A 25,470-nucleotide genomic window follows, 5' to 3' on the forward strand; every position below is an offset into this window, starting at 1 on the left:
TCGGTCATGTCTGACTCTTTGTGACTCCTTGGACTGTAGCCTGCCAGACTCCTCTGTCTATGTAGATTCTCCAAACAAGAATACTGGAGTGGGTTGCCATGCCCTCCTCCATCTTCCCTAGCCAGGGATCGAACCCAGGTCTCCGGCATTGCAGGGAGTTTCTTTACCAGTTGAGCCACCAGGGAAGCCAATATACATATGTATATATATGTTTGAATCCATCCTACTAATTTCTTCTAATTGAAGTATTTAGTTCATTTACATTGAAGATAATTACTGATATATGTGAGGCTAAATTTACCATCTTAGTATTTGCTTCTTATTTGTTTCACCTATTTTATATTTTTTAAAATCTTTTTTATCTCTCCTTTGTTTTTAGATTATTTTATATTATCCCAAGTTAAACATTATTTTACTATTCTTTTATTGGTTATTCTAGAGATTATATTATATATCCTTAACTTATCAAAGCCTAATGCCAATTAATACTTTTCCATAATACTAAATACAATTGACACCTGAACAACATAGGGGTTAGGGGTATAAATCCTCTATGCAGCAAACAATCCAAGTATAATATAGTCAGCCATCCTTATATGCAGTTCCATATCCATGGATTCAACTATCTGCTGATCGTATAGTATTGTGGCATGTATTTATTGAAAAAAGGCTGTTTTAAAGTGGGCCCTTGCAGTTCAAACCCACATTGTCCAAGGGTCAACTGTAACGCAATAATCTTAGACTAGTGCTACACAGAGGATGGTTCTTGAATTGGCAGTGACCTGTGGTCTGTGATGGTTGATTTTGTGTGTCAAACTGGGGAGGACTCTGTTTGGTGAACACCAGTCTAGATGCCACTATAAAAGAACTCTTAAAATAAATTTACAGTTCAGTCAGTAGACTTTAAGTAAAGCAAATTATCTTCCACAATGTGGGTGGGCCTCGTCCAATTAGTTGAAGGCCTTAGGAGAAAAAGATTGAGATCCCCTGAGGAAGAGGGAGTTCTGTCTCCAGACTGCCTTCCAACTCGAGCTGCAACATCAACTCCTCTTTGAGTCTCCTGCCTTCTAGCCTGCCCTGCAGGTTTCATACTTGCCAACTCCACAGTTGCATGAAACAGTTCCTTAAAATCTCTTTCTCTTTCTCTCCACGTCCTGCTGGTTTCTCTGGATAACCCTGACTAATTGGGGTCCCAAATCAAACCCCAAAGCTTGGGGAATTAAAGAGGATCCTTCCTCAGCAGGCCCCAAACTCTCATTTTTGTCCCCTTGCCCCATCACTTTGTTGAATACTCTGCTCAGTTTCTCTGCCTCTCATCCACCTCTCTGTGAACCAGAAGATCTCCCCAGGGAAAAAGTAGTCCCCATAGCTAGGCTCATTTCTGTGAGGTTCTTTTCTTAGATCTTGTCCTCATATTTATTCACTGCTGTGTTCCTTCTCTGAAGCCCTCAAACACAGGTAGAACTGTTTTTCCCAGGTTTCATAGCAGTTCTCGGTGAAAGAGGTTGGTATGATTCACATTACCAGAAGTGATTCTCCTGGAAGAGGTGGAACACTGTCCTTGATCAAAATCTGTGCGGGAAGTCACCTAGTTCCACATTACCAGAGGCACAGGAAGTCTCAGATCTTTTTGGGGTCAAGACTTCAGGTTTGCTTTTGTTAAATTTGAGGAGCTTTGGAGATCTCTCAGGTAAGATAATTGAAAAGTGGTTGGATAAACAAATCTAGACTTCAGGAAGAAGAATCTCCGTGGAGAAATATTTTTGGCACAGCAGTGTAGCGATAACACTTCAAGTGACGAAATGAATGAGATCGCTCAGGAGAAAGTCTAGATAGAGAAAAGAAGAGGGGCTGGGAATGCACTTTTAGGAGCTGTAGCATTTGGAAGTTAGCTAGAGGAGGAGGTAGGAGTGAAATACTGGGAAGAGGTTGTTGAAAGGGTAGGCAAATGCCCATGAGAGAGTATGGTGTCAGAGACGCAGAGGAAAAAGAGAATTTAAAGAAGTAGAGAACGATCAAGTATGATTTATTTAATGGAAAGTCTGACAATATAAGACCTAAAAAGTTCCTGGGCATTTGAGCCTCACAAATATCCCGGAGACACTTGATGGATGGCGGTACTTGGGAAGTACAGTGGGCGGACAGCCTCAGAAAGAGTGATGCAGGGCTGTGGGAGGCCTGCCTGGCAGCCATCACCCTGGTGGCTTTCAATCTCTAATCTGATCATGAGCTCTGTGCTATCTCAATCTGAAAGACTTATTTGAAACCTGAGCTCTGTCCTTTTTGGCAAATAACTTGGGTAATACCTGTCAAGGGCAAGAAAGGATGGTGGTGCCCGTGCTTCTTCCTAATACTCATCAGTTCTTGGGGGAGCAAACCTGTAGTTCATGTTCTCAACCAGAGCACAGCTGCACCTCCTAAGTCGAGCCTGCCTTGCTCAGCGCACAGAACTCCTTCTGACACTGGATGTCTCTCCAGAATCAGGAGGCAGAGAAAATGTCGATTTCTCATGCTAGAGATGTGTGTTTTTTTACAGCAAGCCTGTACTGTTTGAGCTCTCAGGATAGCTGCCTTTACTTTATTGGTCCAGAAGAAAATTTAGGCTAAAGGAGAACCTATTTCTATTTGTCAGTATTTCAGAATCGTAACAGTTACGTATAGTACAAACCTCATTATGGTCTCCTTATATTCCTAGGAAACATTAAACATTGGCAATGTGTTTGTATATGTATGCTGAGTTTGATGACTAGACACACTGATGGTTTCTAGATGGTTTTCTTTGTTTAGCAAGGAAAATATTGACCCCAAAGCCCATTACCCTCGTGGGATGAGTGTGGAGTAAAATATAGGCCCTCACTCTGAGCCTATTGACTTGGAACCATGTGCAAAATGAATTTAGTTATTTCTTTAATTTATCTGATTCACACCTGATGAGGCAAGCAGAGCCTCTGCATCAGGCATGAAATATGGCAAACTAGTTCAGGCAAAGTGAGAGTACTTCAGAGAGAAGCCATCCTGCTGCTTTGGGGAAAAGCTGTTTGGACACAGTTTAAAGCTCTATTAAATGTGGTCTTTAATCAATGCAATCCTGGTCAAACTACCACTACTCATTCAGTGGGTCTAAATGGCTGTTAAAGAAATCTACTCATGTATGATACTATCTTTGTGAATGAAATCAAATGCTTTGCTGAGTGATTGGTAAGATGACCCAACCTGAAATCTTTTAATTCTGTGTAATTGAGTCACTTAGTTTTTCTGATTATGATCCCTAAATGTAATGAGGGAATAACAGAATATTTGTGGTGCCTATATCACAAGGTTGTGAAGATCAAACAGGATAATGTATGGAAAGCTTAGATAAAGATAGAACTCTGTTTGCTGAAATATAATCACCTCTGTTTCAGAAATCATAAATGTGGCTTTACCTCCTGTCAATCACTGTGTTGGGAAGGCTTTTTTGTGGGATCACTGCACTGCCCCAGTGTATCAGCATCCAGCACTCATAACCCCCTAGGACTACCACAAATTCTTAGGAGACTTAACAGCGATGACAAAAACAAAAGAATAATATAAACAATGAGGAAAATAGAGCTTAAGCTGAGAAGGTCATCGATAATGTCCTGTAATTGATCATTTTACCAGTCCAGAAGGAAAAGTGTATTTTCATTGGCCGGTAATAGCTAAAATAGACAATTCTGGCATCACCAACACCATATAACATAGGGAGGGTGAGAGTAGGAAAAGGCTAGTGGAGAAGGGTTCTTCAGAGAAACAAAACCAATAATATATATGTGTGTATTCTAATGGGGCTTCTCTTGTGGCTCAGCTGGTAAAGAATCCACCTGCAATGCAGGAGACCCCGGTTCGACTCCTGGGTTGGGAAGATCCACTGGAGTAGGGATAGGCTACCTACTCCAGTATTCTTGGGCTTTCCTGGTAGCTCAGCTGGTAGAGAATCCACCTGCAATGCAGAAGACCTGGGCTTGATCCCTGGGTTGGGAAGATCCCCTGGAGAAGGCTACCCACTACAGTATTCTGGCCAGGAGAATTTCATGGACTGTATAGTCCATGGGGTCACAAAGAGTCGGACATTGACTGAGCGACTTTCACTTCACTTCACTTGACTCTAATAGATAGATTTACTGACTATAGGAATCGGTTTACATGACTATGGAGGCCAAGAGGCCATCTGTAAGCTGGAGAACCAAGAAAGCTTGTGGTGTAATTCAGTTTGAATCCCAAAACCTGAGAACTAAGAAGTCAATAGTATAAGCCCTAGGTGAAATCCAAAGGCCCAAGAATCACGAGCACCAAAGTCCATGGTTGAAAGTGATCACAAAGGGCAATAAGAAGCAGCTCAGATTAATGCAGAAAGAAATTGTAAAGTTTTGTGATTCAGTCCAGGGATGGCAAATACATAGTCATGTGGGGCAAATTTCCCATCCTTTATTCACAGCAGATGTTGCTAATAAATCACTGTACTCTTTCTATTCAGTCAAGGCATCTGAGTGGCAAGGCAGAGTGATTTACTTTCTCTGTGGGAAGGTGAAGGGCCTCACCTAGAGCCCTTGGGACCATGTATAGTGAGTGTACTATGAGTCATTAAATTATCTGAATGTCATCTAATGAGACGAGCAGAGCCAGTGGGTCAGGCTCAGAGATGCAGGAATGTGATCCTCAAAGAGTGGTCAAGATAGCGCTCTAAGTAGCAGCTACAACTCAGCTAGAATGGGCACCAGAGACGCAATCTATTTGCCAACCAGAGTTTTCTTCAATCTTCTCATCTGACAGTCAGGAAACTGATGAGATAACTTGTTTAAGTTAATGCAAAGAGTCGACCAGATCTAAAATCTAAATTTATTTTTCCCTAGTCGGAAACTCAAGACCTGTCTCAGTTTGGAGCTATTTAGCTGAAGACTGATTCCTGGAATGGTTGGGCAAAGTAGAGAAAGGAACAATTTTAGATTTTAGGGTTTAAGTAAATGTATCTTGAGCCAGGGCTTTGAAGTTCAGTGTATTAGTGTGCTTGAGCAGCTGTAACAAAATACCACAAACTGTGTAGCTTAATTGATTGTCTCACAGTTCTGGAGGTTAGAAGTCTGAGCTTAAGCTGTCAGCAAGGTTGGTTTCTTTTGAGGACTTTGAGAGAAACTGTTCCATACTTTCCCGCCCCGCCCCCCCCGCCTGCCCCTTCTGCCTGCAGCTTCTGGTGGCTTGCTGGCAATTTTTGTTGTTTCTTGACTTGTGGACATATCATCCTGATCTCTGCCTTCATGTTCACATGGCATTCTTTCTGTGTGCATGTGGCTATCCCTGTGTCCAAATTCCCCCTTTTATAAGGATGCAATATACTGGATTAGGGACTATCCTAATAACTTTATTTTAACTTCATCATTTACAAAAACTTCTCCTAGGTGTTAGGACTTCAACCTATGAATTTGAGGGACACAATTCAACTGATAATGTGAATTTAAGTTTTCCCTACGTATCAGATCTCTGGCTATAGGAGCTAGCTTGATTTTAGTCTAAAAGCTTTCTTAATGCCGTCACGTTTAACAATAGGGTTGATTCTTCAAGAGGTTGCCAGTAATAGACCATGCAGGCGAATTCATAAACCATTATGAATTCTATGAATTCTATGTTTATTGTATCATGAAGGTGTTCAAGATCATGTTACTGTGGTTAAGTAGGACAGGGAGTGGCAAGGTGGAGTTGATAGCATGTAGCAGAGAATGAAACTTCAGAGTGAGGTGATGCTATGCTGCTGCTAGTTAGAGGGACAGACCAAGGACAACCACAGCTTAGGGAGCTGGCAGATACCGGTGGACAAGGTTCCTCTATACATAAAGATCTGAAGACACAGCTATGAACCAGGAGCTGCCTGGAAACCACTGAACAGAACACAGAGGCATGTGAGGTGGGCCTCTCTGCTGTCTGAAGCCCTGTTCCCCAAGAAAAGCAGTGACCTCTGTGTTTGGTACCCTTTCTGTGCTTCCCATCTTTTCTTTCCAGTTACCCTACCTTTGTAGACCCCATGCCTGCCAGGCTCCTCTGTCCATGGAATTCTTCAGGCAAGGATACCAGAGTGGATTGCCATTTCCTTCTCCAGGGGATCTTTCTAACCCAGGATCAAACCCAGGTCTCCTGCATTGCAGGCATATTCTTTACTGTCTGAGCCAACAGGGAAGCCAGCTATGGAGGTAATTCCTTTCCAACTTCCTAAAACACATAGAACCATGTTCTATCCCTCTTCCTCCTGTAGCAAACTATTCTTAAGTGGAGATTTAAAATATATTAATTCACATTTAGATGTAACTGACTGATAAAAGTTTAAAGTGAGCTCTGTCTTGAACGATTTGGAAGTGATTGTCCAGGCCTTAGATTAGAGGAATGAAGCTCTAAGTCTAGAAATATAGGATCGTCCAGTCCTAAATGGCACCTCTTTTATTAGCTAATCAGCTCCTAAATTAAAATGCCAGTGTTCATTTATCCTTTAGAATTGTCAGTGATCTAGGAATTTGCTGATTACATTAGCAATTTTTTTTAAAAAATTCTAGGAAGATGCAAAATAGAACATAACAAAGATATGAACCTACACATGTTTGCCTTACTTAAATCATCTACATTTTGCTGAGTCTCACCTGATTTGTTTGGAATTTGATAGCACAGGACTTGCTCTTCAGTTTCATCACAGCTTCCTCTCTTTTCAGCTGACTTATAGTATAAAATCCAGTCATTTTTTTTCTTTGCAATCAGACAGATACTGTTCTTTCTGTCACGGTTTTCTTGATGGTGCTAAATAGTGCAGTATCACTTTAAAAGAAGGGCTACCCCTACTTCTTTCAAGAATGAATATCACCAGCCTTATGTTTCCTTTGTCTCTGCTCATTCGCCCTCAGTTTTTTTTTTTTTTTTTTTTTTTTTTTTTGTCTAATTCAATCAAAGAGAAAGGGTTTAGACATTTTGGTAGGTGTAGGTATTGGTGTAGACATAGATGCACGTGTGCATCCATCAGTCTCTCTGTCATGTCTGACTCTTTGTGACCCCATGGACTCTAGCCCACCAGGCTCCTCTGTCTGAGGGATTCTCCAGGCAAGAATCCTGGAGTGGGTTGCCATGCCCTCCTCCAGGGGACCTTCCTGACCCAGGGATCGAACCCAGGTCTCCTGTGTCCTGCTTTGCAGGCAGATTCTTTACCTGTTGAGCCATCAGGAAGTCCATAGACATAGATGAGGGCCTGGCAGAACCTGTGGGAGGTGAGGATGGCCTGGACTGGATGTTTCTTGTACCCTGACTGTGGCCCTGGACCATGGCTTGGTCAGCCACTGAAGGTGGTCATCAGGCGTCATGGGGTCTCCCTGACAGAGAGTCAACACCCTCATCCCTTGGAAGAGTTCACAGTACCCTTCTGAGGGGCAGGCAGGATTCCTCCCAGGGGGTTAACATTAAACCAGAAAATCCCTGCTCGAGCTCTTTCTCTTATTTCATCGATTGAGTTGACAACTTTATAGGACATATTAGCAAGTGATAGATACAGGCAACAGGACCAGCAGATAATCAGTACTTTGGTGAGATGTACATTCCAGAAAACCAAGCTGATATGATTGGAGATTTCTTTGATAAATGGAACTTTCCAAAACCTCATTAGATTTTACTGTTATCACAGAAGCTAATTTTCTTTGATTTTAAATATTATTTTCTATGAAAAGAATGACTAGGCAAATTAAAAGTTCTGGGGAGACCAAACTCATAGTTTCACTTAAATAGCTTTTCTGGAGCAAATGCATTTTTAAGTTGTCGACTTACTGAGTTTCTTTGGTCTTGGGATCCAATGGATGCCATGACATGCTCTGAAGCTTTGCTTTGGCAGAGAATGGAAGGGTGAAGATTCAAGTCTAATTTTTTAGCAGACACCCACAAGAGCTGATAAACTGTTTGGTTGGATGAAGTCTTTGAGGGGCATGGTGAAACTGATCTATTGTTTGCTTGACTGTCCAACTGCCTGCCACCCACACTTTCTATCCTTTGGTTTCTAATTACATGTATTTGGTGTGTATAAAATATTCAAATACTCTAAACCCTCCCCCAAGCCCTAAAACTTCAAGCAGTACCATAAAACCCCTGAAAAGCAGTCTCTTTCCACCCTTGACATACAGTTCCCTAGTTCTGTTCCCTATAGACAGCTACCATTAGCAGTTTTTTATGTATCTTTCCAAACATCTACTAAGTAAATATTAATATATGTGTACTGCTGTCTTTCACCTATATAATCCTACTATATATGTGGTACTACATCTTGCTTTTTTCATTAAACAATGTATCTTAGACATTGTTCTATCTACCTACTTACCTACCTACCTACTTATCTATGCTTGGCCAAATTCCTTGTAATGGCTGCATAGTAGTCCATCTTATGAATGTATCATAATTTATCTAGTCAACTCCCTGTTGATGTTTGGGATGTTTTATCTTTGGTTGAAGTGATTTCCAAGATGGGAGTTGGGATGGGATACATGTGCAGGGGCTCTAAACTTTTGTTTTGATACTTTGTAGGTAGTCCTAGATTGTTGGGACAATTGAAGGGCATTCACGGAGGTTGGGTCAGAAAAGGAGAGGAGTTACATCAGAGGATGGATGTCTAGTGGGGGACTGGGTGAAATCCTGCTACATGGAATGTGATTTCATTCTCCTCCCCTAGAAAATCCTCAGTAAAATTGACATCACCCACCAGTGCTTTTGGCAGTCATTCATCTGTTCAGCAAATATATCTGCATTCCTTCCACGTCTTCGGCACTGGTTTTGGTGCTTGCTCCCCAGCACAGCAGTGAACAAAATGAAGTCCCTGCTATCATGGTGTTCACATCCAGGGGCGAAAAATAAAATTAAAAGAAAATAAATATATAACTTCTCAAAGACAAATTAAAGCAGGGCAGGGATTGGAAAGCAACAGAAGATGTTGGAATTGACAACCTCGGAGGTGATGTTATTTGAGTCCAAGTGGGTGTGAGGTCACTGGGCAGTACCACTGTATCTTGGGTGCCTGGAGTGCTTGGTGGCTTCCAAGTTCCCACACAAGTCTGCTTCCAGCTAGGTGTTGCCAGCAGATGCTGCTTCCATAGCAAGGAATGGAGCGCCATCTCCTTTTAGTGTCTGTGATGGAATTTGTGAGGGAGGGAAAGGGAGAGGGATAGAATAAGGGGATGGTGGCCTAGGGAAATTATGTGGATTTTCTACAATCAGATTAATTCAACATCACTGAATTACCAAAGGGCTTCTCATCATTCACTGTTTAGCAGGGGGCAGGGAAAATTATTCATTATTCAACATGAGATGAAATAAAAACGCCACACTTTGTAAAACATGCAAGGTTACCTGCTATGGTAACTGCTTGCAGAGTTTTAATGTGTCTGCAGCACGGCTAATTAATTTGCTGTGAGCTTCATTGGAATTCCTGTTGGAGATGATTGTCTTGGTAACTGAAAGTGCTACAGAGAGTGAGGACATCAGAAATACCATTTGGGGCTGCTGGTACAATCTGAGACTTTCTTAGGAGCTTCTCAGCCACCAGCAAGGACTGGCCCAAGTCTCTGTCTCATTCTTTCAGATTTGTTCAGTGGGCAGGGTTTTCCAGAAATTGCAGAGCCCATAGTGTCATATGTGTTGAAGTTCAGAATCCAAGCTCTGAGGTCAGACCAGTCTGGGATTTCACATTTACTAGCATCTACTTTGGAGAAGGCAATGGCACCCCACTCCAGTACTCTTGCCTGGAAAATCCCATGGATGGAGGAGCCTGGTAGGCTGCAGTCCATGGGGTCGCGAAGAGTCGGACATGACTGAGCGACTTCACTTTCATGCACTGGAGAAGGAAATGGCAACCCACTCCAGTGTTCTTGCCTGGAGAATCCCAGGGATGGGGGAGCCTGGTGGGCTGCCGTCTATGGGGTCACACAGAGTCGGACACAACTCAAGTGACTTAGCAGCAGTAGCAGCAGCATCTACTTACTGTGCAACCTCAGGCATTTAACGCCACTGCATCCTTATCTGTAAAGTTAGAATAATTTTAGTACAGACCTCAGAGAGATGCTATAAGGCTTATAATGGATGTGTTTGTAAAGCACCTGATTTATCATAAACTCTCCCTAAACAGAGCTATTTTCTTCTTCTCATTTTCCTCATCTCCTTCCTCATCACCACCATCACCACCATCATCATCACTGTGACCATCATTTTTTTTTCTTTTCTGCCTGTATGTCTAACCTGTGTGTTGGAATTTGAGGTCCTATATGCAAACTATATAGGGCAGTATGGGCAAAACGGAACCCATCACCTCAAAGAAATAAGAAATTGAGTGACTTGAACCTGGGTTGGTCCAGGTTTGCTGCTGCCACATGATTTGAGCCAATCCCTTCATCTCTCTGGGCTCTGCCCTCCTCCTTGGTAGGAGAGATAGAAATTAATGATATCTTAGGTTCAGTTCCACTCCAAGGGGGGCTAGTATCTAAATGGACCACAGTTAAGGAGTTAGGGCTTCGCAGGTGTCGCTAGTGGTAAAGAACCTGCCTGCCAGTGAAGGAGACATAGGAGAGGAGGGCTCAACCCTTGGGTCAGGAAGCCTTCCTTGGGGGCTCACACGGTAAAGAATCTGCCTGCAATGTAGGAGATCCAGTTCAATCCCTGGGTGGGGAAGATCCTGTGGAGAAGGGACAAGCAACTCACTCTAGTATCCTCGCCTGGAAAATCTCATGGACAGAGGAGCCTGCTGGGCTACAGTCCCTGGGGTCGCAAAGAGTCAGTCATGATTGAGTGACCAGCACTTTCACTTTAAGTAAGTTAGGGTGTATTTGGCAGTAAGTAACAAAGTAACCAATTGACAGTGACTTAAACAAATGGCATAGGCTAAAAAAAAAAAAACTCTAGGTAAATTTAAGGAAACCATATTCTCAGGTATGTGTAAGATTTTATATACAACCATGCTAGAGCAGTTTTCTCTTTACATCTTCTGAATACAGCTCACTTAATGATTCACTTAACACATATGTATTTTCCTCCTCTGCAGTATTCGAGAGCTCTGGTGGCATATATCTTCATATTCCCCAGGGTTTCTAACTTAGTATTTTGCTAAATAAGTATCTGTTAATTTAAATGAAAATATCAGAATGAATGCAAAATCCTGGGTAATCATCACAATACCCAGTATCTTACTGCCAGGTATGTCTTGGGTCCATCAATAACCTGTAAATTAGAAGATTGTTGAGACTTCTGTTTTTAGTATAATGGTCTGCATATATAATTTCTCAGGAGCTCTTAATATATCACAAGAATATTATTAAGCAACAATTAACCTTGTGAACAAAAGAGAAGTCACAAAAATTATTTATTACTTTGCCAGTCTTAATAAAGACCTAATGTGCTAATAGCTTCTCTTGGAGACAGCTGCCATCAGTTAAGTAAAAACATCATTAAGTTGTGATCATAAATATCAATAGAGGCTGAAGCTACTAGTTTTCTGATTGCTGACAGGCATTAACTGGTTTATGGGTATCCATTCCAATAGCTTTCTGTTGTATTGTGTTATTTTATGACTGTCTATTAAAGTCGTTCACATCTACACGCATTTATTGAAAGTTATAGCTGAGAGGCATTTAAAGAAGGTCTCACCCAGTGTTTTTCAAACTGTGGCCAGAAGATCTCTTAGAGGTTTCTGGAAATCTCTTAAAGGACTTTCTGGGTGTTTCAAGGTCAGACAGTGTACAGTTCTATGGGCAAAGCAGGGTATTCTGACCTGCTTATCATGATGCAAAATCATCTTGGCTCAATCATTTTTGAAGCAGATACTGTGTTATGGCATGGCTGCACTAAATGATCCTGGAAAATTATACAACTCCAGGTTCCTACCATCAATAAAGTATGCATGGCTACCCTTGATCTTTACTCCACCAAACCCCTACCCCTGTTGTGGGGATTTTCATTTTCTATTTTATTCACTTATCTTTTGTCTGAATTTTTATGCATATTTATTGCTTTCACTCAGAAAAATTATTAAAGATATTTCTTAGAAGTCTGATTAAACTGGGATAGGTTCTTAGAAGCATCAGGCTTATCTCGTCCAGCCAGAGTTACATAGGAATATTATGAAATGAAAATGTACACTATCAAAGTTCTGAGAGAACTGCTAGAAATATAATTGGCAATTTCCTGTGTAGTCTGGAGCTGAGAATAAGGGGCTAAATATCAGTATTGCACCATGTCTTCAACTCTGATGCGTGAATGATAGAATTTGAGACATGGATCAGTCAAGGTCTAAGTAAACTCTTAAGGAATTCCTGGGTCTCACCCTACCTCTGAACCTCACCCACCCTCACTGCATCTTTCTTCTTTACCTCGCCCCTACTTCTTCACCCTGGGATGGTGTTGGCAGTGTAGTAAAGCTAAGGTGTAGGGTAGGTTTGCTAGTGCTTCACACTACTTGGTGTATTAATTTCCTGTGGCTGCCATAACAGATTACCATACTCTTGATGGCTTAAAACAATAGAAATTCATTCTCTCAGAATTCTGGAGGCAGTAATTCCAGAATCAAGGTGTCGGCTGGGCTGTGCTGCTTCTGAAGGCTCTAGGGGAGCATCTTTCCTTGTCTTCCAGCTTCTGGTGGATCCAGGTGTCCCTTGGCATGTGGCTGCACAAACCCAGTCTCTCCTTCTGTTTTTACGTGAGCTTTTCCTCTGTGCCCATGTCTTCTCCTCTTCTCTTATAAATACGCTTTCATTGGATTTAGAGCCCACACAGATACTCCAGAATCATCTCCTCATCTCAAAGTCCTTAGATACATCTGTAAAGACTCTTTTTTCAAATAAGGTGATATTCACTAGTTCTGGGGATTAGGATGTGGATAAAACTTTGTGGGGCCAGCACGTATCCCCCTATATTTGATAATTTTTTTTAATGCCGAAAGGTTGTGTTTTCTTCTGAGTCAAAATGTTCCTTGGTCAAAACATTTGTCAGTATCAAAATGTCACTTTTCTGATGCTAGAGTTCACCTCGACTTCAGCTAGAGCCACTTAATGTATTTTTGGTTCTATGTGAACTCTGACTGGAATGAAACTTACATTTGTTGTTGTTCAGTCACAAAGTCATGTCCAACTCTTTGGGACTCCATAGACTGTAGCCCACCAGACTGCTCTATCCATGGGGTTTTTCCAGGCAAGAATACTGGAGTGGGCTGCCTTTTTCTTCTCCAGAGGATCTGCCCAACCCAGAGATGGAACCCGAGTCTGCTGCATAGGCGGGCAGATTCTTTACCGTTGAGCCACCAGGGAAGCCCATAAACTTATACAACTGAAGGTAATTGGAAACACCTACTTCTTATCTAATAACTTCATTTTTCTGTGAGGACATGGACACCCAGAGATCAAAAGAACACTCCCTTTGAGTCCTAAAGGCGGCAGACCTCATCCCATCTTCACTAATCACCAGGTCTGACACTGTGGTTCCATCACCTGATTTATTTACTCTTTTGTTCCTTCATTGATAATGAAATGATAATACTTCTACCTTTAACTTGTTAGAAATGTTATAACAATGCTTTGAAAACAGGTATAAAGTTCTCTTGTGATATTGTGATGGTTTTTCAACCTTTATTTGAAACTGCCCTTGAAATGTATTTATGTCTCTCCATTAAAATAGAACAGGAAAAACAGATAATTATGAACTCTGAGCTAGAAGGGATTTACTCCTCCATTATAGCCTGCAGCTACCTACAGAGCTACTGAGAACACACACACGAATTATAATTTAAAGTTTCAGAAAGGGCAGTAAGGAGGCAGCTATGAACACTAGGACCAGTTTAGAGCAGAGATGGCAGATTCACAAGCTTAAAGAGGCCAGGCAGGTAAATATAAACAAAGAATGCAAGGTAGGCGTAAGAAAAATAGTAACAGACACGTAATGGAAAATGGTAATGAAAATAATGGTTGAGGGCAATGATGGGAGCAGTGGGGACTGCAGTGAACTGGAAACTAGGGAGCAGTATTTGGTGCAGTCTAAGGGAAACTGCGGAGAAGGCAATGGCACCCCACTCCAGTACTCTTGCCTGGAAAATCCCACGGATGGAGGAGCCTGGTAGGCTGCAGTCCATGGGATCGCGAAGAGTTGGACACTACTGAGCGACTTCCCTTTCATGTCTGACTTTCATGCACTGGAGAAGGAAATGGCAACCCACTCCAGTGTTCTTGCCTAGAGAATCCCAGGGACAGGGGAGCCTGGTGGGCTACCGTTTATGGGGTCGCACAGAGTTGGACATGACTGAAGCGACTTAGCAGCAGCAGCAGCAGCAAGGGAAACTGCTGATCTTCAGTTGCCAGTGTGAGATGCAAGCCCAGCAGGCTAGATCTTCCAAGGAAGAAAGCTGGGTTTTTACATGAAATATTTTGTATTAAAATATTTTTAATACAAAAAACTTTAATACAAAAAAAAAAAAAAAAAGGCTAGCCCATGCTGTGATAATAAACAGCTCCCAAGCTCCTAGCAGCTTAATATTTTTCTTCCCTCATGTGAAGTTCTCTGGGAATCTGCGTAAGTGTCCAGAGTACCTTCTTTTCCATCAACCGATTCTACCAGCTCAACATCAGGTTTCTATGGAACCAGTGGCCAAGTGTTACAGGTTGAATTGCATCCCCCCAGAAAGATATGTTGAAAGTTTAATCCCTAGAACCTTGAGAAGGTGACCTTATCTAGAGATAAGGTCTTTACAGAGTTCATCACTTTATTTTTAGTATTTATTTATTTATTGGTTGTCCTGGGTCTTTGTTGTGGCATACAGACTTCTCAGCCTGAGTGGCCCAAGTAGTTGTGGCCCCCCGGGATTAGGTGCTGTGTGGCATGTAGGACCTCAGTTCTCTGACCAGCGATCGAACCCACACCTCTGCATTGGAAGGTGGATTCTTAACCACTGGACTATCAGACATGTCCTTGGAGGTAATCACTAAAATGAGGTCTGTAGGTGGTCCTATATTAATATCACTGGTATATTTCTAAAATACGGAAATTTTGGATACCAAGACACGCATACAGGGAGGATGCCATGTGAATATTTGCAGTTATGCTGCCACAAGCCAAGGAACTATCAGAAAAGAGGGGAGTGGTCTAGAACAAATCCTTCTGCACCTTCAGAGAGGGCATGGTCCTGCCAACATCTTGATATTTACATTAGTAATAGATATTACGTTAGTAATATCTACTTTCTACTCCTGATTTTAGTGTTATTTTCTTGGGCTCCAAAATCACTGTGGATGGTGACTGCAGCCATGAAATTAAAAGATGCTTGGTCCTTAGAAGAAAAGCTATGACAAACCTAGACAGCATATTAAAAAGCAGAGACATTATTTTGCCAAGAAAGGTCTATCTAGTCAAAGCTATGGTTTTCCCAGTAGTCATGTATGGATATAAGAGTTGGACCATAAAGAAAACTGAATGCTGAAGAATTGATGCTTTTGAACTGTGGTGTTGGAGAAGACTCTCGAGAGTCCCTTGGACGACCAGGAGATCAAACCAGTCAATCCTAAAGGAAATCAGTGTTGAATATTCATTGGAAGGACTGATGCTGAAGCTAAAGCTCCAATCCTTTGGCCACCTGATGTGAAGAACTGACTCATTTGAAAAGACCTGGATGCTGGGAAAGATTGAAGGCAGGAGGAGAAGGGGATGACAGAGGATGAGATGGTTGGATGGCATCACCAACTTGATGGACACGAGTCTGAGCAAGCTCCAGGGGTTGATGATGGACAGGGAGGCCTGACATACTGCAGTCCACGGGGTTGCAAAGAGTCAGACACGACTGAGTGACGAAACTGAATTGAATAGATATTATTTTAGTAAAATCTACTCTTTACTCCTGATTTTAGTGTTAGCAACTATCGCTTGAAAAAAAAAAAGGAAAAATGAGACTGAAAGATGTTTAATTGTTTTTTTCTTCTTTTTTTGGCCACATTGCATGACTTGCAGGATACTAGTTCCCTGACCAGGATTGGCTGTGGAAGTGCAGAGTCCTAACCACTGGGATGCAGGGAATTTCCTGAACAAGCTTTCACTGAATGAGCCAAACAAACCCTGAGCTGAGTCTCACCATGGAGTTCCAGACTGGGACCTATCCTGAGGACCAGTCCGTGGGCAGTTCTGCTCTGTTCTTAGGGCAAGGTTTGTGCTTCTGAAGGATTTGAGCTCCCCAAGCAAAAGATTCTTATGCCTGATGGCATAAGTGGTTTTGGTCATAGGCATTGATAAGCACAGTTGGTACATGAAGACTGGTATCCAGTGGAGGTTTCGGCTTGGAGAAAGGCTTACAGAACCTGAGAATTTGGGCAACAGAGGGGTCTTAGGAAGGGGTGCACAGACCACCGCTCTCTAACAATTTTTAGTTGGAGTTGACTGTTCTGTGTTTTTTTTAATTATCTGCCCTCTTAATTCTCTTTTTCTTCCCTTCTGAACACATAGTCTGTCCACGCTTCTCAGGAGCCTGATCAGTCCTACGTAGTTCATCTGAATTCTAGGTGAAATGTTTTTGGAGATAACTCTGGGAAGTTGCCCACCATTTCTGACATTATTTCTGTAAACATACAGTCTAAATTTCCAACAACCAGCTTAGGAAATAGTTTTTAAGAAACAGCTCATTGGTGAATTTGGGACCGTGTGTGTGTGTGTGTGCATATTTACAAGGTTGATTTGTACTCAACCTAGCAACAGCATTTTAAAATTATTTGTGTACAGTATACTATACTCATGTGCATATAATTTAAAAATAATATATCTAGGTGCTTTCAACTGAATTTCTCCCAGAGTATATATCATATTAACTTGGCTTACGGATCGTGCTTAAAATTATTCTTGAAGAACATGCTTGGTTGGTTTCTCTGAGCCAAAATTTTTTTTGAATATTCTAAAAAGGAAGAGAAAGAAGTGAGACAAATTGTACTGTTCGTGTGCTGTGGCACAAGTTAGAGAAATATAATTGGGCTTCAGGCCAAATTCTGAAGGCGATTGGCGCTGCCTGTGTCAATTGGGCATAATTATTCAGCAGCTCCTGTTGACAGAAAGAAAAATTGGTAGTGATTTGCTCCCCAAGCTGGTGATTCAGAGGGAATATTTGGGCTCCAGATCACGGCAGATGGGTGTGTATAGAAGCCACCGATTTGTCATTTGCAGGGAGCAGGGAATCCTCCAGTTTGGAAGAGTCCTCCTGAGTCGTTGCCTCGGGCCATCTGTTCTGTGGCTGAAGGCAGCGGCGCACACTAAGTAGAGGTTTGTGGAATGAATAATAAATCTTTCTTAGAGGCCTTCCCTGCCAGTGTGCCCAGCGTTTCTTTTCACCTGACCACTATATGGTCCACTCTTTGGTGACCATGCTGCTGCTAAGTCACTTCAGTCGTGTCCGACTCTGTGTGACCCCATAGACGGCAGCCCACCAGGCTCATCCGTCCCTGGGATTCTCCAGGCAAGAACACTGGAGTGGGTTGCCATTTCCTTCTCCAATGCATGAAAGTGAAAAGTGAAAGGGAAGTCGCTCAGTCGTGTCCAACTCTTCGCGACCCCATGGACTGCAGCCCACCAGGCTCCTCCGTCCATGGAATTTTCCAGGCAAGAGTACTGGAGTGGGGTGCCATCGCCTTCTCCGTGGGAAGGTGCAAAGTCTGCACTAAACAGGCTAAGATTCTGCTCCTAGATTCATTTATTCAGCAAATATTTATGGAACCTAGTATGTTCAATAGTGTTTGGGACTGTGTTAAGTCCCAGATATCTAGCTAACAATAGCCCTACCTGGAAAAATGGGTTTGTCTTGAGAGAGAAGGAGAGGTCTGAGTAGACAGGACAGGGAGAGGTTGGAGCCTGGGCATTGCTGATTTTCTTTTTTGATTTCAAGGGATGCAATCAGTCCAGGCAAAAGATTCTTTTTTTAAAAAAAAAAATTATTTTTAATTGGAGGATAATTGCTTTACAATATTGTGTTGGTTTCTGCCATATATCAACGTGAGTCAGTCATAGGTATATGTATGTCCCCTCCCTCTAGATCTTCCCTCCTACCTCCCACCCCATCTTACCCCTGTAGGTTGTCCCAGAGCACAGGATTTGAGTTCCCCATGGAAAAGAGTCTTATGCCTGATGCTGTTCCTTTCACTTGAACCCTGGATCGCCTCCCTTTGCTTCCTTGGGGTCTTATGCTATCAGTTTCTTCCACTTGGTTATATTTTCAATCTACTTGTTTACAGGCACATCCCCTTAGCATATAAATGTGCTTAAGTCTTTTACCTGAGCAAACCAAGTCCTTATTTTGCTCTTATGATCCCCTTTAGTTTCCATTCTTAGCTTGCTGTTTCCTTCACACAAACAAATTGAAAGGATTGGTTTACTCAGCTCCCTCCTTCCTCATCTCTCTTGCTCTGACCCTCTCAGGGTAGCTTCTGTGCTGGAACTGTTCCGGTGGGGGTCACTTGTGCTATCTGCGGGCTTAGTCCCTTTTAAATCCACGTTGTTAATGTTTTAGTGACAATTTGACTCTGCTGACCAGTCCTTTCCTGAAACCCTCTCCTCACCTGACTTTCATAACTTCAAAAGCTCTTGATTTCTCAATTACCTTCCTAGTTCTTCTTTTCAGGCCCCCTCAGAAGCAGTTCTTATTCCACCTACTCTTAAAATTTTTTTTCCTGAGGTTTGGCTTTTGGCCATTGGCCACCCCTTCTTTTCACTCTATTTACTTTCCTTGAGTGATTTCATCCACGCTTAGGTCCTTAATCAGCCCTGATCTATGCTGACAATCCCCAAACCTGTATTTCCAGTCTAGATTTCTTTCTGGAGCCAGCCCACATACCACCTATTTAATTTCTCCACTGGTGTGTCCCTAAAACACCTCAAAATCAACAGTTAAAACATGAACTCTTTGTCTCTCCCCTACATACTGTTTCCCTTGCCAAACTTAAACAGGGTGAAGAGCAATTTATTTAAGCAAAAAAAAAAAAAAAAAAATAGAGTTTACTTGGGAATAGCAGAGGAGTTATAGCAGTTGGGTACAAGCAAACAATGTGAACCATAAAGAAAGCTGAGAGCCGAAGAATTGATGCTTTTGAACTATGTTGTTGGAGAAGACTCTTGAGAGTCCCTTGGACCGTAATGAGATCCAACCAGTCAATCCTAAAGGAAATCAGTCTTGAATATTCATTGGAAAGACTGATGCTGAAGCTGAAACTCCAATACTTTGGCCATCTGATGCAAAGAACTGATTCATTTGAAAAGACCCTGATGGTGGGAAAGATTGAAGGCAGGAGGAGAAGGGGACGACAGAGGATGAGATGGTTGGATGGCATCACCGACTTGATGAACATGAGTTTGAGCAAGCTCCAGGAGTTGGTGATGGACAGGGAAGCCTGGCGTGCTGCAGTCCATGGGGTCACAAAGAGTCGGACATGACTGAGTGACTGAACTGAAGTAATAAACTATGTGAACCATAGGCAAGCCTGGGCAACAAATGAAGAGAGCATTCTTTCATGGAGGAAAGGAGGAAGTTGGAGGGGTTGTTTTGAACAAAAGTTCATTGGAGGAAAAAATTGGTGGCAGCTTTGAGAGTTCAAAGTGGTGGCAGCTTCTCACTGGCTGCAGATGAGGATAGTTTACTGTTACAGCTGAAATCTTCCTTCTTCCTCCTGTCCTAAGCAAGCTGCTCAGGAGCACAGGCGTCAGACCTGTACTTCACGACTTCCCCAATCCAGTTTTGAGTTAGGTTTCCTTAATGTATTTTCACACCCTCCATCTCAGTACCTGGTATGATTAGTCTATACTCAGTTTCCTAAGTCATACCACAACGTATGAGCATCATGTCTCATCAGTCCTACAAACTTTTTATTTTTCAGATACTTCTCTTTTTCTTCATCCCTACATCCATTCACTCAATGCAGTTTTTTGTTTGAACTGTTGCTGCAGCCTCACTTCTCTAGCTTGCCTGCAACAAAGCTTGCCCACTATTATGGACTGAATTATATCCCTCCCCCAAACAAATACCTCTGCTGAAGCCCTAACACCCCTGCCATGTGAATATATTTGGAGACAGGGACTTTAAGGATTTATGATTTTATTTATGATTAATTTAATTTATGACTAAACAAGGTCGTAATGGGAGGGGTCCTCATCTAATATACCCAGTGTCCTCATAAGAAGAGGAAAAGACACTTGGGATGTACAGACCACTAACAAAATAGCACGTGAGGACACAGCAAGTAGGTGGCCATCTGCATAACGAAGAGAAGCCTCCGGAGAAACCAAACCTGCCCCGACCTTGATCTCAGGTTCCAGCCTGCCGGACTGCGAGAAAATAATTTCTGTTGTTTAAGCCACTCAGACTGTGACAGGCTACCACTCTGTCATGGTAGCCTGAGCAGACCAATATAACCGCTTGAATAGATTCTTTCAAAAACAAATTTGATCACATCGCTGTCCTGTTTGAACTCTTTTTTGTGTAGAGACCCCCGTGCACCTGCACCACCCCCTCCTCAGGTCTCTGAACTTGCTGAATGACAGGCACACTGAGCTCTCTCCATACCTTTGCCACGTTCTTCCCTCAGCTGGGTTGTTCTCCCTTGTCCAGACCACCCCATTCCCTAATAACTTCCAATTGCTTTTTGTGATCTGACTCTTGCCTTCCCAGTCTGTGGGGTGCTGTCACAGACTTTCCAAAAGCCTTGGCTGCTCCCTCTCTCCAGATGTGAACTCTTCAAGACAGGACTGAGGTCTTATTTATCTTTCTAATTGCAGCATCTGCATAATGTTTGGAATATTTGTAGGTATTCAAAAATGAATACCTGGATGAATGAACGAAGAATAAAACTATTTATTCTCAGCAATACAAAAGAAAATTTGACAAATCACCATGTTATCCCATTCAAAAAAGCCATTCAGGTAGCAGGCTCCTCTTAGGTCTGTTTTACATTATGATCTGTTGGATCTATACAAGCTCGTGGCCCAAAGAACAAAACAACTTTATCATTATGGTCATTGCCATAATAAGGATAGTAGTTTTCATTTATTGAGCCAATATTATAGGCCTGAAATATGCCATGAGTTATATATAAAGCATCTCATCTAATTCTCACAACCACACTATGAAGTAAGTATTTATTATTATTGCCACTTTACAAGTGAAGCAACTAGGCTTATAGAAGTTAAATAATTTACCCAAGCTTGTAAGTGATGGAGCTGGAATTCAAACTCAGATAATATTCTGTTTTTTCACCCACATTCCCTAGTTCTCTTGCTGTTATTTCTAGTCTGAGCAGAAATATTTCTGAGTCATGAGCAGAAGTGATTGTATCAATTATGGGCTCAACTGTGATTCTCTAGCATCTCTTTCCTTCTGAAATGAACACTGAAGTCCCATCTTAAGATGGCAGAGTGTCCATAAGTCTGGGTCCCTGAACAGCTGAGGTGAGCAGAACCTCCGGCTGTCCTGTGATGGATATGTAGCTTGAGTGAGGAATAAACTCTTGAAGTATTAAAACCACTGAGATGTTGAGATGGTTGTCGCTACAGCATGCTCAGTGTCATCTTGACTATTAAACATGTCTGTCTCCCTCTGCACAGAGCAGTTCTTGGGTCCACTGCAGCAGTCCCATCCTCTGTCTTAAGAGAATGTGCAAAGCAGAAGGGAGACCGAGTACTTCTCAGAAATCTAGTAATATCTCTCAACACTGGGTAAGACTGCTGGATGCCAACTGCTCAACCAGGTCTTATTGGGTTACTAAATGTAGATGAAGCATCATCTCCTTGAAGACCTTAAATGTCCAAGTTGGAGACACAAGAAGGGAAAAATTGTAATCAATAAAAATACATACAAATATAGGCATTGATTAGGTGAATGCATTGGGACAGTGGTTAGCCAACAAATGATATGAATTAGGATAATTATATTAACCAGGGATGAGGGATATAAACCTTGAATTGTCACTTCAAAGTGGAGGAATTTACTGTAGGGTTTTTCAACCTTGAGATTATTAATATTTCCAGCCAAATAATTCTTTGTTGTAGGGACCATCCTGGGTATTGTGTTTAAACCTTCCTGCTGTTCCACAAGCTGATCCACCTGCCTGGAGCCACTTTCCTTGCCCCATCTTTTCTTATAGACTCCAGTCCTCTGAGTTAACTATTCCTCATGCTTCACACTTTAGTTCAATCTAGTCCTTCCTCTGGGATGATTCAGAGCATCCTGTTCTTCATAGCACATTTCTTAGTGTATAATTGGCTATTGATTTGAGGGACTACTTTATTATTGGCGATCTCCCTCCCAGACTTAGAGCTCTGATGATGGTAGAAAGTGTATCAGTTTGGCTCATCAAGGTCTCCACAGAACCTAACTTCAGGCTTGGAATGTAGTATGTGCTCAATAAATAATTTTTGAATGAGTTTCTAAGAGTCAGGATTTTCCTACTTCGTAAGTGTGTTTGATTAATTAGGAGCAGGGCCCAGACTGGTAGAATAAATGGTAGGAGGGATAAAGAAAAGAAAAATCACAACAAAAGACATAAACTTATCACATCAATAGTCTTAACTTTGTCATTCAAAAATCTTTGTTCTCCTTTTTCAAAGTCTAGGCCACTGAAAAAATGGGATTCCTGACCTAATAATCAAAGCTACCCTGTAAAGATGATAATTATTAAGTCATGGGATTACCTTATCCAGGCTCTGGTTCTTGTTTCATTTAAACTCTATTGACCAAGGGAGCCCTGGGTATGTGGGCTCAGTGAATCCGAATCTCAGTTGGGCAATAAGCAGTTTTTGCTTCCAGGATTATCTTCCAGATCTAAAACAATGGTATAGAAGCAATTCCAGGGATATCCCTGAACATTTCACATTGTAATGACCTCCAAGACTGGCTAAACAGGGGTTTGAATCACTCTATTTTGGACAGACTGTGTTTAGAATTAGTTGGTAACACCGAAGTTCCCACGCGGGCTTGTGGCAATCCCTTTCTCTACTTTACATGGTCTGGGCCGTGACAGTCAGCTCCAAACTTAGTTCCTTCTGGATGTGTTCTTGTTTAGGGGGTTAGCAAAAAATAAAAGATAAATACAAAGAGAATCTTCTGTGAGTTGTTTTGAGTCAAGCCAGCTTTCATAAGGATCAAGGCTGAGATGTAACAATTTTTTTCAGGTGCTGACTGTATGCCCAGTGTAGTGCTAGAAGCTGAGGTGGCCGTGCTGCCTAGACTGACATGCAGTTTGCAGACTGGATTTCTAAAATAGTGAGAGAGACCCGTCTGTCTGCCTATCTAGCTTATGTATCTACCTACCAGCTTACCTGTCAGTGTACTCAGAAATAAAACAATCAAGGGAAACTGATTTAGTGACAGTTTAAGCAAAAATACTGAATATTTAACAATAAAATATCATCAAAAGGAAAGAAAACTTTGCCGGAATGTAGGCATGAGAAAAAAGCTTTAAAGCATTTAAATTATTTTACCTATTCCAGAATGGAGATTATCTTTCTTGACAAGGATTAACAATATAAAATGTCCTCCTTTTAATAGTTGCTTCCATGTAAACATGCTTCCCTGGTGGCTCAGATGGTAAAGCGTCTGCCTGCAATGCAGGAGAGCCAGGTTCGATCCCTGGGTTAGGAAGATCCTCTGGAGAAGGAAATGGCAACCCACTCCAGTACTCTTGCCTGGAAAATTCCATGGATAGAGGAGCCTGGTAGGCTACAGTCCATGGGGTCGCAAGGAGTCAAACACGACTGAGTGACTTCACTTCACTCACTCCGTGTATACATACACACACAGATATGTATATATCATGTATACATGATATTCAGGAACTGGGATAAATTTTGTTCTTTTGTAGCTGATATGAGTATGTTTTACAAGCTCAAAAATGTGCATGAGGTCTAGTGATAGGCCAGAGTATTTGAACTGGAGCAATCTTGGAAACTCATAGTCATAGAGTATACATGTATATATATCTTTTACTTTTTCCTGTTTCTTTTCTGATTTCCACCTGTGTCATGACTGAAAGCTGTTCTATAATTAGATATAAGTACATATAAACCATGGTTCCACTGCTTATTTACGAGACTTACTCTAGCGACTTCCCTGGTGGTCCAGGGGTTAAGACTGCATTCCAAATACAGGGCCTCAGTTTGAAGGTTTGAACCCTGGTCAGGTAACTAAGATCCCACCTGCCACATAGTGTGGTCAAAAAACAAAAACAAACCAGAAGAGTACCTTGGTGGTCTCATAATGATCTCTTATCCCCACCCCCTTCATATCTCTTCCCCTGTCCTGTGGACATACTTGGGCTTGGGATACTAAAGATCAGCAATAAGGCTTCTCCAGCATGACCCATGAGATAGTTTTCATCCTTCAGAAAGCAGATGCCAAGGGGAAATGCCTGGGAAAGTGGGAGGAAGCTGAAAGAGGCTGATAGAGCCATCAAAGGAAATCTGACCTTGAGTGAAAGAGAGAGGAAAGAAAAGTTGCCTGGGGGTGCTCTAGATCCTGAGCAGTCTAAGGGAAGTTCCAAGGAAAGTTTGGCAAGGCTCTGGGAGTGTCCTTGAGCCAAAGTCCCCCATTAAAGGAGCCCTATCTCTCCCAGGAAAGAGCCTGTCTTAGACTCCTTGCTGTGCTTAGTCATTGCCTGGGAGCAGCTTGAGGGAAGAGTAGCCTTGGTGCCACAGTGCTGATGAATTTCAGTGGGTGTCAGAGCCAGCAGCAGCTTGGGGCCCTTGAGCAGTTACATTCCCTGCAGTTGGAAGTTTGTGAGGTCTATTCTAATGGCCATGATAGCTCGTGACTCATTCAGGAGTTGATTTGGAAAACATGCCTCCTCTAGGCAACAGATGGAAAGGTTTTCAAGATTCCAAGGAGACATTTGGCAGGACAGACCTTGGTCTTAATTACTGTAATTTCTTTCCAGAATACTGTCTTCTCTATGGATGAAGTCATAGAAGTAACGATGTTTAGGAAATGAGGTGAATCTTGTTCTTCTGTATCTGATGTGAGCGAATTTTACAAACTCCAAAATATATACAAGGTCTTATGAAAGACTCAAACATATGAATTGGAACATACTAGAAATCAAGGCCATGGAGGAGTTATGTGTATTTCTTAGCCCTTCCTGTTTCTTCTTTTGCTTTGTCCTCTCTCATGACTAAACTTGTTTTCTCATTAGATTGAAAGAACTTCCCAACATGGATTGGTTCTTTTGGCCTTCACTCCACTCTGTTCTTGGTTTGATATGTTCAGTTCAGTTCAGTTCAGTCACTCAGTCATGTCTGACTCTGTGACCCCATGGACTGCAGCATGTCAGGCTTCCCTGTCCATCACCAACTCCTGAAGCTTACTCAAACTCATGTCCATTGAGTTGGTGATGCCATCCAACCATCTCATCCTCTGTCGTCCCCTTCTCCTCCTGCCTTCAATTTTCCCCAGCATCAGGATCTTTTCTA

General features: G+C 42.0%; 1 long non-coding RNA gene across 1 annotated transcript in view; it reads left to right on the forward strand.

The window, feature by feature from the left end:
• The first annotated feature begins 1,543 nt into the window (after positions 1 to 1,543).
• Positions 1,544 to 25,470, forward strand: part of LOC112587803 — a 62,452-nt gene continuing 38,525 nt past the window's right edge. The window contains exon 1 of the long non-coding RNA XR_003112255.2: positions 1,544 to 1,690. This is a non-coding gene — a long non-coding RNA (uncharacterized LOC112587803). The remainder of the gene's footprint in view (positions 1,691 to 25,470) is intronic.

This window comes from Bubalus bubalis, chromosome 11 (assembly GCF_019923935.1).
Source record: "Bubalus bubalis isolate 160015118507 breed Murrah chromosome 11, NDDB_SH_1, whole genome shotgun sequence".
NCBI lineage: Eukaryota > Metazoa > Chordata > Mammalia > Artiodactyla > Bovidae > Bubalus > Bubalus bubalis.